Source organism: Equus przewalskii, chromosome 24 (assembly GCF_037783145.1).
Source record: "Equus przewalskii isolate Varuska chromosome 24, EquPr2, whole genome shotgun sequence".
NCBI lineage: Eukaryota > Metazoa > Chordata > Mammalia > Perissodactyla > Equidae > Equus > Equus przewalskii.
Window position 1 is genome coordinate 5639240 of NC_091854.1, and position 10404 is coordinate 5649643.

The 10404-nt window shown below is 45.3% G+C and overlaps 1 long non-coding RNA gene across 2 annotated transcripts; it reads right to left on the reverse strand.

Annotated features, from left to right (window-relative positions):
* Positions 1-326: 326 nt before the first annotated feature.
* LOC139079173 (uncharacterized) lies at positions 327-8527 on the reverse strand. Of its 2 annotated transcripts, XR_011532538.1 has the most exons (4): positions 8185-8488; positions 4166-4218; positions 3453-3523; positions 327-2320 (listed from the first exon to the last, which is right to left on the reverse strand). It is a non-coding gene; the product is annotated as an uncharacterized lncRNA (long non-coding RNA). The 2 variants fall into 2 exon arrangements; XR_011532537.1 differs by lacking the exon at positions 4166-4218 and having other exon boundaries at positions 8185-8527.
* Between the last annotated feature and the right edge of the window lie 1877 nt (positions 8528-10404).

Sequence of the window (10404 nt, forward strand, 5' to 3'; positions counted from 1 at the left end):
TCTTGCATACATAGATGCTCACACTTTTTATAAACACTGCACTTACTATGCATCTTAGTTTATTTCTATCACTTATTAAGCATGTTTCCTGAACATCATTCCATGTCATATCTAGAGATATGTTAATATCTAATTATTGAATAGTGTTTCACTTTATGGATAAATTATAATTTATTCAACCAATTTCCTATTCTCAGATACTTAGACTGTACGTAGTTTTTTACATTATAAAAAATGCTGAAGGAATGGATTTTTATATAAATCCATGAGCACTTTCTTAGAATGAATTCCTAGAAGCAGAATTTCTGAATTAAAGGGCATAAACATTTAAAAAATAATAATAGCTAACATTTATTGAGCACTTGCTGTATACCAATTACTTTACACGGAACAGTCATAACATGCATATGAACTAGACACTCTTATTATATCATTTTGGAGATGAGGACATGTGCATGGAGACATGAAATAACTTGCCTAAGATCCCACAGCAGGTAAGTGGCAGAACCAGGATCTGAACACAGAAACTCTAGCTTAGAGCCCTTGACTTCTATATGGTGCTGCCTCCCTGAGAGAGTAGGAAGAAATTTTGTGGGATATTTTTCTGGGGTTTTTTTTGGTGAGGAAGATTGGCCCTGAGATAACATCTGTTCCCAATCTTCCTCTTTTTGCTTGAGGAAGATTATCGCTGAGCTAACATCTGTGCCAATCCTCCCCTATTTTGTATGTGGGATGCTGCCACAGCATAGCTTGATGAGCAGTGTATAGGTCTGCGCCCAGAATCTGAACCTGCGAACCCTGGGCTGCCAAAGCAGTGGATGCAAACTTGACCACTATGCCCCCGGTCGGGCCCCAGGAAGAAATTTTTGTAGAAGGATAGGACCGTCAGGGCCTTGAAGGAAGAGTAGCCTGCCACAAGTAGGATTTTGACCCAACAGACCTTGTCTTACCTACCAGTGGACGGGTCACTTACTATTGGTGGACACGTTTATCTGTTTAACAAATGACATCAGTAGGGCCTCCAATTAACAATCGTGTCCCCCACTGGTGACTTTGGATGCAGCTAAGATGTTTCATTTTTCACCCTTTTGAGGTAGAATTTGCTATCTGTCCCCTTGAGCCCATCCAGTAGCCCCTGGGATGAGGAAATGTTGCCTTTACTAAGGAAAGGACTGGCAATTTGACTGGAGAGATCACTCATTTGTCTCAGTAAGCTGTATTCCTGGCAAATTACTAGCTTGTACCTAAATATTATAAAAACTCACTCCTAAAACTTCAACATAAGGTCCAGAAGTCCTGTCTCAGGTGATAGAAGGGACAAGAATGGGTAAAAAGAGGTTGTGAGTCACTCAAAGAGCGGGGTGGTGTGAGAGGCCAGGTGGCTGTGTGCTGGCTCTGTGGTGGTTGAGTCACACGGTGTGCAGGTGTGTGCTTGGGGAGAATAATATGTCTAGACTTCATGAAATAACAGTCTTCCAGCCAGGACCGGGTGTGACCCAGAAAGGTAAATACATCCTTTCACCTGTAGACAGTTTATGATGATGTGAAAACTTCACTTGAAAGCTCTTGGCCTCCTTATGGGTACAGGGACCACATGTTCCTGATTAAGAACTGGTAAAAGTGTTCTGACACATAGTTGTCTAATGAGTCAGTATCTAGAAGACCACTCCCGAGAAACCTGGGAAAGTGTACAGCACAGCTAGAGAGTACCTGAGTGCTTGACATTGAGAATTCAATCTCCTCCATCTTTTAACTCTATTCTAGATCTATACTTTGATATTTATACAGATAAAAATATAAAATTATTTTACATTTGCAAGTGTATACTGAAAGGACATTCACTAGGTTAGCCTTTGTCCATTCTCCATCCGGTTTCCCAGAACACAGCTCCCCTCACCTGTGTGGACAATGAGGACCAGAAGTCGGCATCCTTGAAAAGACATCCTGCCCTGAGCTTATTGGTTTGTCCATCATCTTCTGTCCTACCAGGGTCTCCAAGCTTGCCAGACTTTCTCAAGTATGTGGGTAGGTTCCTACAGCAGGCACTGTTAGGTTGCCTCCCCCAGGGGCAAGGAGCCCACATTCCTTCCTAACCAAACCTCAATTCCAGTCACTATCTCCTCCTCAGAGAGGCCCCTGTGCATCCAGGAGAGATGGGACCAACCCCAGCTTCCAGAGCGTGGGTCTTGATGACGTTAAGCCAATGTGAGCAACTCTTCCTCTTGCTAGTAATAGATTCAGCCTGAACATGTAATGCAATTCTGGCCAATAGGAGTGGAGAGGAGTCTTCTGGAGGGTTCTGAGAAAGATTCGTTCCTGCCTAAAAAGAGACACAAGGTCATATCTTTTATTTGACATTTTTGTGTGTTCATGTGACACTTACAGCAGTGGCTGTCATTCAATAACCATGAGTTAATAGCCTGAGGACACTCCAGTAGATTTGCACTAAGGATGATAAAGCAGGTAAATGGAGAGAAGCTGGGTTCTTGATGATGTTGCTGACCTGGGAACCATGCATGGCAGGACTTTTTGCTATGTAAAATTTTCCTTGTTGTGTAAGGCTTTTTGACTTGAGATTTTCAGTTACTCGTAACCAAAAACATTCTGAAACAATCCCCCAATGTTTCACACCCAAAGAGTTTCTGACCAGCACTAGGTGATGTCAGAAGTACCCAGGATCTCCTCGCCACCTCCCTCTATTCTGGGGAAAACACTCTAAAAGGCATTTTGCCTATGAATACTGATTAAACAGAATTTTACCACACCCTTTTGGAGGCAAAAGAGGTGGAAGTTGATTGACACACACTCCCAAGTCAGCCAAAGTAGTTCTGAGAATTGTCACCAGTGACTATACAACCAGAATTCTTAAAATCAGGATTCTGGGCTCTAGGCTTGGAGTGTTGGTAATAAGCCTATAAGAATTATAATTTTTGGCATATCAAGTGTTTCCAGGAGTGTATTTACCCTACTCTGGCGGTGCCTGGAAGTTGCCAGTAAATTTCACAAGTTTATTACAATAGCATGTGATATTTTAGTCCAAGCCAGGATTAGTAATAATAGATGATTAGTGGATAATCCGGATCTAAAGTTTACACAATCACAAAACCATTTCTATTTAAGGATAGGCAATGCCATTCAGATTAAGAAATGACCCAAACTGTCTCCAAAACAGTCAAATTTTGAAATTTTGAAAGTAAAAAATTTCCCCACGACTTAGAATCAATTTTTTGGTTTACTTACACACCTCCTTATCTCCCTTATATTTAATTCACATAGAACCTAGACATCTGATACATCGTCATCCTCTGATAAAGAAATGTTTCCTAATTTAATGTCCAGTGTAATAACCCAGAAGCAGCTCTTTTTTCAAAAGAGCTCCAGAAATCTAGTATATTATACTCATGACCTGGGAGAGGGATGGGAGGTAGTTTTACTTTAGAAGACAGCCAGACCTGTGACTTTGGTAGATCAGGCGAGGAAGTTCCCAGCATCTCTAAAGTTATCCTCTCTTAACTCATGTGACCTAGGATTTAAAAACAACAGATATAAGTTAATATCACAGATCCTGCCAAAAGCCAATGGCAGGCAAGGGCTTGGAACTTGTGCACTACTAGTAGAAGTTGGGCACAGGTACCCTCTTCAGGGGGTAGGGAGAAAAGACTAACTTGGGGGCAGAAGGGGCTCAGAGTTGCTGTGATTTAGACATTAAATAAAAGAATGTGACTTTATTTTTAAATCAACAACTGATGCACTGGATATTCTTCAGTTGCCCCTTCAGATGGATTTTCCTCCCTTTCCACCATGCTCTGTGCCCCAGGAAGCTGAGGATTTGCATCCACAGTCTCCTTTGTCCTCTGACCTCTGGTTGGGTTTGCCAAGAAGTCCCCACAAGAGACTGGAAGGCTGGAGGAGTCTGAGGTCAGGTCTTTATCCTCCCAGCTCCCTTCTGGGCCACAGGCTATGTGTGGCTGCATTCTTCTACCTGAGGCACAGCCCCTGTTGAGCCACACCCCTCCCCCCCCCATCTGTTCTTCCCAGATTCTGGTTATCCTATCAGGCCTAGGAGTGTAATGCTTCCCAGGGTTGCTAGTGTCTGGGTGCCTCGCCATCCCTTCCTGGTTTCCCTTAGCCCCATCTCTCCTTTATAAATGGTCTCTCCACTAACCTGTCCTCAGTTAATCTTCTCACAAGTGCTGTTGGTGTCCTGTTGGGCCCTGACTGATGCAATTGATCATGTTTCCAATATCCACGTTCCACATAAAAACAAGAGCATTAAGCAAGCAAAGAAAATAGATTTAATTCACAGGGGAAAGCTTTTCTTCTTTAAATTTTTAAAAAATTTCATTTATTTATTTATTTTGGCAAAATATAAAGTTTCATTTCATGGAGATTGTGGGTAAAAACTAGCGTCATTTCTTAATCCAACTGCCCTGCCTGTCCCTAATTCCTAAGTGGCACTTGCTGAGCTCCTGCAAATTCATGATTTCCAGACAACTTGCTGTCCTTTCCTCCCCCTTGTGAAGGGTTAGAGATCTCTGAGTCTTTAATATGGAAGTCTGGCAAAGAAAGAAACTCATCGTCTTAGGATTCTGGATACGAAACCATGAAGACCGCATAAACAAATCGCATTAAAAAATCTGTTTCCCAAGAGTTTATCAACAGTTCAGTACATTTCCACCGACATTTATTGGAAGCCTGTAATATTTAGGTTCTGGGGGTTCAAAGATGAATCAAACACACTCTCTGATCTTAAAGAACTTAAGGCCTAGTGGAGGTGTTTTAACGCCTCACGAAAGGGAGGAGAGGACAGTGAGTTGTTCAGAAATCATGAATTTGTGGGAGTTCAGCAAGTGCCACTTAGGATTAGGGAGAGGTGAGCAATTAGACTAAGAAATGACATCAGTTTTTAGCCAAAATGTTCATGAAATGAGACCTCAGATTTTGCATACACACACACTCAATTTTTAAGTAGAGGTCGGTGGGATTGGGGCTGGGGCTGGGGTTGGGGTTGGGAAAGATATGGACTCACAAACACATCATTTCATCACATATGCAATAAATGCTAAGATGGAATTTTGTAGTGGTATTATGGGAGCACAGAGGAGGAGCACGGGGCCCAACTTGGTATTTGGGAAAATTTCCTGAAGGCAATGCCTGGGCTGCATTTTGGAGAGAGAGTTATCCAGGTAAAGAAAGGTGGGTGTTAAGCAGAGGAGCAGCACAGGGAATAGTGAGGGCGGGTGCAGAGGTGTCAAACAATCTAGTGTGTGAGACAATGAAATGCAATTTGGTGCCCAGGACAGAAAGGAGCTTGAGGGGCTGGGCGGGACCTGGAGGGTCAGGGGAGGACTTAGACCCGTCACTGGGTGTGACACCTTGGATATGTGCCCTGGCCTTTTTATGTATTGGTCTTCTCAATCCTGCTGCTTCCCTGTGGCTTAGAACAAGTTCTAAAAGTAAGCAAAGAGCCCTCTCAGATTGCCTTAGGAGGAAAACAGGGGATGACTCCAAGAAGGGGCAACCTTGATGCGGCCTTTACCAAAGCAGGGAGGCAGGCCAAGGAGAGGGGAGTTCTGTCTCACTGGCAGTGGCCTGCCTTCCCTGGACATGCCTAGGTGAATGGCAGTGATTCCCAGCCTCAGCCCACACATAGGACACAGAAGAAGAGGCCAGGGAGCTTTCAAGAACATGGATTTCCAGCCCACTCCAGTCAGAGTGTGGGAGCTGGCATTTAAAAAGCTTCCCATGTGATGTGGATGTCCAGCCAGGTCTCAAAACCATTCTTGGAGCAGTGTTTCCCAAACTGTGTTCCATTGTTCTGGGAGCTACTGGGTCAGGCACTGTTAAACAGTTGCCCTAACTTCTCAATTCTCTTTATCTGCTAGTACACTCTAAGGCTCTCCAAGAGGTGGGGGGGGGGGGGGTGGGGGTAGAGGGGAATATATTTTACCATATTTTCTAAATGAATTTGACCACTGAGAGTCCCTTTCTCTCTCTCTCTCTCTCTCCCCCACCCCCCCACTCTTTCCTTCTCTTTTTTGGTGGAGTATTTCTCAAGACCAGGCCCATGCAGCACGCTTTTTAGAGAAATATGCTCTAGAAGCTCAGGAAAAGGGTATGTGATGTTAATTTTATGTTTCAACTTGACTGGGCAAAGGGGTGCCCAGATATTTGGTCAAATATTTTCCAGGTGTTTCTGTGAGAATGTTTTGGATGAGACTGACATTTGAATCTGTAGACTGAGTAAAGCAGACTGCCCTCCCTAACATGAGTGGGGCTCATCCAATCAGTTGAAGACTTGAACAGAATGAAAAGGCTGACTTTCCCCCAAATGAGAGAAAATCCTTTCTGGCCTAACTGCCTCCAAACTGGGCCTTCAGCTTTTTTCTTGACTATAGACTTGAAACATTGGCTCTTACTGGGTCTTGAGCATACCGGTCTTCTGACTGGAACCACACCCCTAGGTCTTCTGTGTCTCCTGCTTGCCAACTCAGCCTGCAGATCTTGAGACTTGTCAGCCTCCATAATCTCATGAGCCACCTCCTTATAATAAATCTCTGCCTATCGGAGGAGACCAGAACATGCCACCCAAAGTATGCCTCTTTGACAAGGGTTATTTTGAGAAACAGCAGACACAAGACAAGCTCTGAAAACAGAGTAGAAGTTACTCTTCTGTAAGGGAAATTTACATTTAAAAAGGAACTCTCCCTTTGTGAGGGTGTCAGCTTCTCTGCACCTGAAGGAGTGATGGCTAAATTGCTGGAGACTGTCATCAAGTGAGAGGGCAGCAACTGAAGTCTGTAGAAGAGCCCTACTTCTGGTTACTGTACTTTTCCTGGTCACCCCATACTGGCCTCCCACACTCTTCTTTCTTTGATTTAGCTGAAGATGGTATTTAAGCCCGAATTCTAAACCATTTCTTTGAGAGTGACTTATTTTTCTCTGGGTATCTCCCATGTATATATGAGAAATATATATAAATAAACTTTTGTTCGTTTTTCTCTTGTTAATCTGTCTTTTATTACAGGACTCCAGCTGAGAATTTAGAAGGATCGAAGGAAACTTATTTTTCCTCCCCTATACTATCTATCTACCTATCTGTCTATCTGTCTATCTATCCATCCATCCATCCATCCTATTGGTTCTTTTTCTCTGGAGAACCCTGACTAATTCTGGTGACCTCCATCAACACTGAGGCCCTTGCTATAGGAGTGGAGCCAAAGTGGGGCAGGCTGCCTCCCACCAGCTGGCTGGAGATTGCCATGTGGTCAGGAGACCTCAAGGTGAAGGCAGCATTCTCGGTGCATAAAACCTGCCGGGCGAGTGTTTGCTTACAGAGCCAATGCTTTCTTGCAGCACCTGGGAGGGGATGACCACCCTCTTTCCTGGGACACTGCTTCGCACTGGAGGGGATTTACAAGGCCTGACTGTTACACTGTGGTATGGCCCCCAAAGTGAGGGATTGGATTCTTATTTATGAAGTTCTAGAGTTGACCTAAGGCCCTCCTCCCCTCAATCCCTTCATGCTTGCTTGGGTACTTCGGTGGGACCAAAATGGGTCCAGACGGCAGTCACAGGATGTGGGCACAATGTTGTTGCACCAGGAGCCTGAAGAAGTCAAAAAGGAAGGCTGCTCAGGCCTCCAAAGGCAGCAGCTAAAGGAGCCGCTTGTTTCCGTATCTGACACGGTGAACGTCATCTAATGCAGGAGTTACTGCAAGTCACAGCATGGGGCTGCCAGTGACAATGAGCTGAACTTTGCCAGGACCCCTTTCCTGTGCATGAGGCAGGGCCCAAGAGAGCAGTGCAGGCTGCTCCAGAGATCAGCAGAGCTAGGAAGCCGGTGTGGGTCAGCTGCCTCACCGGGCTGCAGAAGTGTGTCGCACGGCACCTCAAAACTGCTGTGAATGGGACACACCCAGCTTACAACAGAAGCTGAGATGGAGGTTTGAGCCTGGAAAGGTTTAACTTTAGGAAAAAGAAGGAAAGATTGTGGAAAGAAAAAAAAGAGAGGAAGAGGAGAGAGAAAAGAGAATAATAATAAAAGAATTTCCTGCTCTTACTCTGGGCAGAGCACACACATTTTGTCATTTAACGCTCCCCACAGCCCCAGGAGGCCAGCACTGTTATTACTCCCCAGACATGCAGGACACACATGGACAGCACAGTGGTCAAGAGACTCACCCACGGTCACCCAGCAAGGACTCCAACTCCCACCTGCCTGAGTGCAGGGTCTGGGTGCTGGGTGGGAAGGAAGAAGGTGAGATGAAGGGGCCAGAGGAGAGACGCTGGGGTGAGAAATAGAGAGACGAGCTCCTGGGTGCTAGTCGCAGCAGACGGTTCCTGGGGTCACAGGGCTGGAACAAGAAGATCAAGGGGGTGGAGTGTCAGCTTCCCCAGGGTTAACGAGGGCACTTCTTTATCATCTTGGGTGGGGGCTCCAGACAACCATTTAATGTTTTCTCTGGATTCTTCTCCCTGGAAACATGTGCTTTGTAAGTTACACTCTTTCTTGTTGATGTTTGTCTTCTCTCTGTTTGTTTACCTATTCCCTTGGAGCTGCCAGGCAGGGCTGTGGCCTGTGGCCGCTTTTCCTCTGAGTGGGGCGAGGAATTGGAAACAATGGGAGCGAGGACAGAGGGTGGTTGTAAGGCCTGCTGCTGCCCCAGGAGAGTCCTCAGAGCCTCTTGGGATTTGGCCCACCCATGGCTACGCTTCCATAAATGGAGATTTCCCCTGTCAACAGCAGACTGGGGGGCCTTTCTGCGGATCCAGTTGTTCTGTAAACTCATTGGGCCCACAGGCTTCTCCTGAGGTCTGTGCCTTTGCCAAATGGGCACAGGATCCTGTGTCTGAAAGGATAACTGGAGATGCGTGGGCCAGGCAGATGTCCATTTCTGACAAGAGCAGCAGTCTGAACAGCCTGAAGATTTCAAAATCAGGCAAGGGAGCTTCTATGCCAACATCTTCCTCTTGCTTGGCTGTAACCTGATGCTGGGTGTTGCTCAATAGCCCCACTGATCACACAGAGCCCCATCCTGAAAGTCTGTGAGACAGAATCTTATCTTCACCAACAGCCTGGAGAAGCCTGCTTTCGGCCTCCTGGCTGGGTATTTTCTGCTTTCTCAGGGGGCGAGGAGGCTGCCATGGCGGCCCTGCTGACCGACAGCCTCTCCTTCTCTCTCTTTCTACTCCCCCAGCGTGAAGCATCTGGGCCTGCATCTCGCTGTCTTCCAGAAAAGCAGGCAGGAAACAAGCGTGAGAAGGCCTGAGAAGAGGGCTAGTCAGCCTGGAGGGGAATCAGGTGGGCGAAAATGAAAATGAATTTTCCTTTATGTTCCTCTTGGGTTTCCTTTCATGCTATTACTGAAACCAGGGTCAAGAGGCCATCTAGTTCATAACCCAGGATCAACCCACTCCGGAAGCCTGTAAGGACCAGTAGGGGAGACTGTGTTCTTCCTTGGTGCCCCACACTGGTGTTGTCACACTTTCCAACAGCAATAAAGCAGGCTGCTTCTCGTCCTCTGTGGAGTGGATCCTCCTGGGCTGGGTCCTTCTGCATGCTCAAAGCCGGCTAATAAGGGACCCCTGAACCTGTGTGTGTGAATACAAGTTTTAATGGTACTATAGAGGTATAATTCATATGCCACACAATTCACCCTTTGAAGTGCACAGTTCAATGGCTTTTGGTATATTCATGGCTGTACAACTATCACCACTATCCCATTCTGAACATTTTCATCACCCCAGAAAGAAATCCCACATCTCTTAGCTATCACCTCCCCGAATCTCCCCCAGGCCACCAGGCCCAGGCAACCAGTAATCTGCTCTCTGTCTCTACAGACTTGTCCGTTCTGAACATTTCATATAAATGGAATCATACAATATATGTTTTTTCTGACTGACTTCTTTCACTTAGCTCAGTATTTTCAAGGTTCATCCATGTTGCAGCGTGTGTCGGCACTTCATTCCTTTTTACGATGAATAATGTTCCATTTTGTGGATGAACCACATTAATTTAACCATTCCTCGTGGACATTTGAGTTGTTTCCATTTTTGGGCTATTATGAATAATCTGCTATGAACATTTGTGTACAAGTTTCTGTGTGGACACACTTTCAGTTCCTTTGGGTATATACCTAGGAGTGGAATCTCTTGGCCATGTGATAAACTCTGTGTTCAATCTTTTGAGGAACTGCCAGACTGTTTCCCAATGCACCATTTCAATGCAGCATTTTGCATTCCTACCAGCCATGTATGAGGGTTCCAGTTTCTTCATATCCTCAGCAACCCTCGTCCATCATCTTTTTCTGATTATAGCCATCTTAGTGAGTGTGAAGTGGTGTTTCATTACGGTTTTGATTTGCATTTCCTTGATGTCTTGAGCTTTCGTTTTTGAGAGAG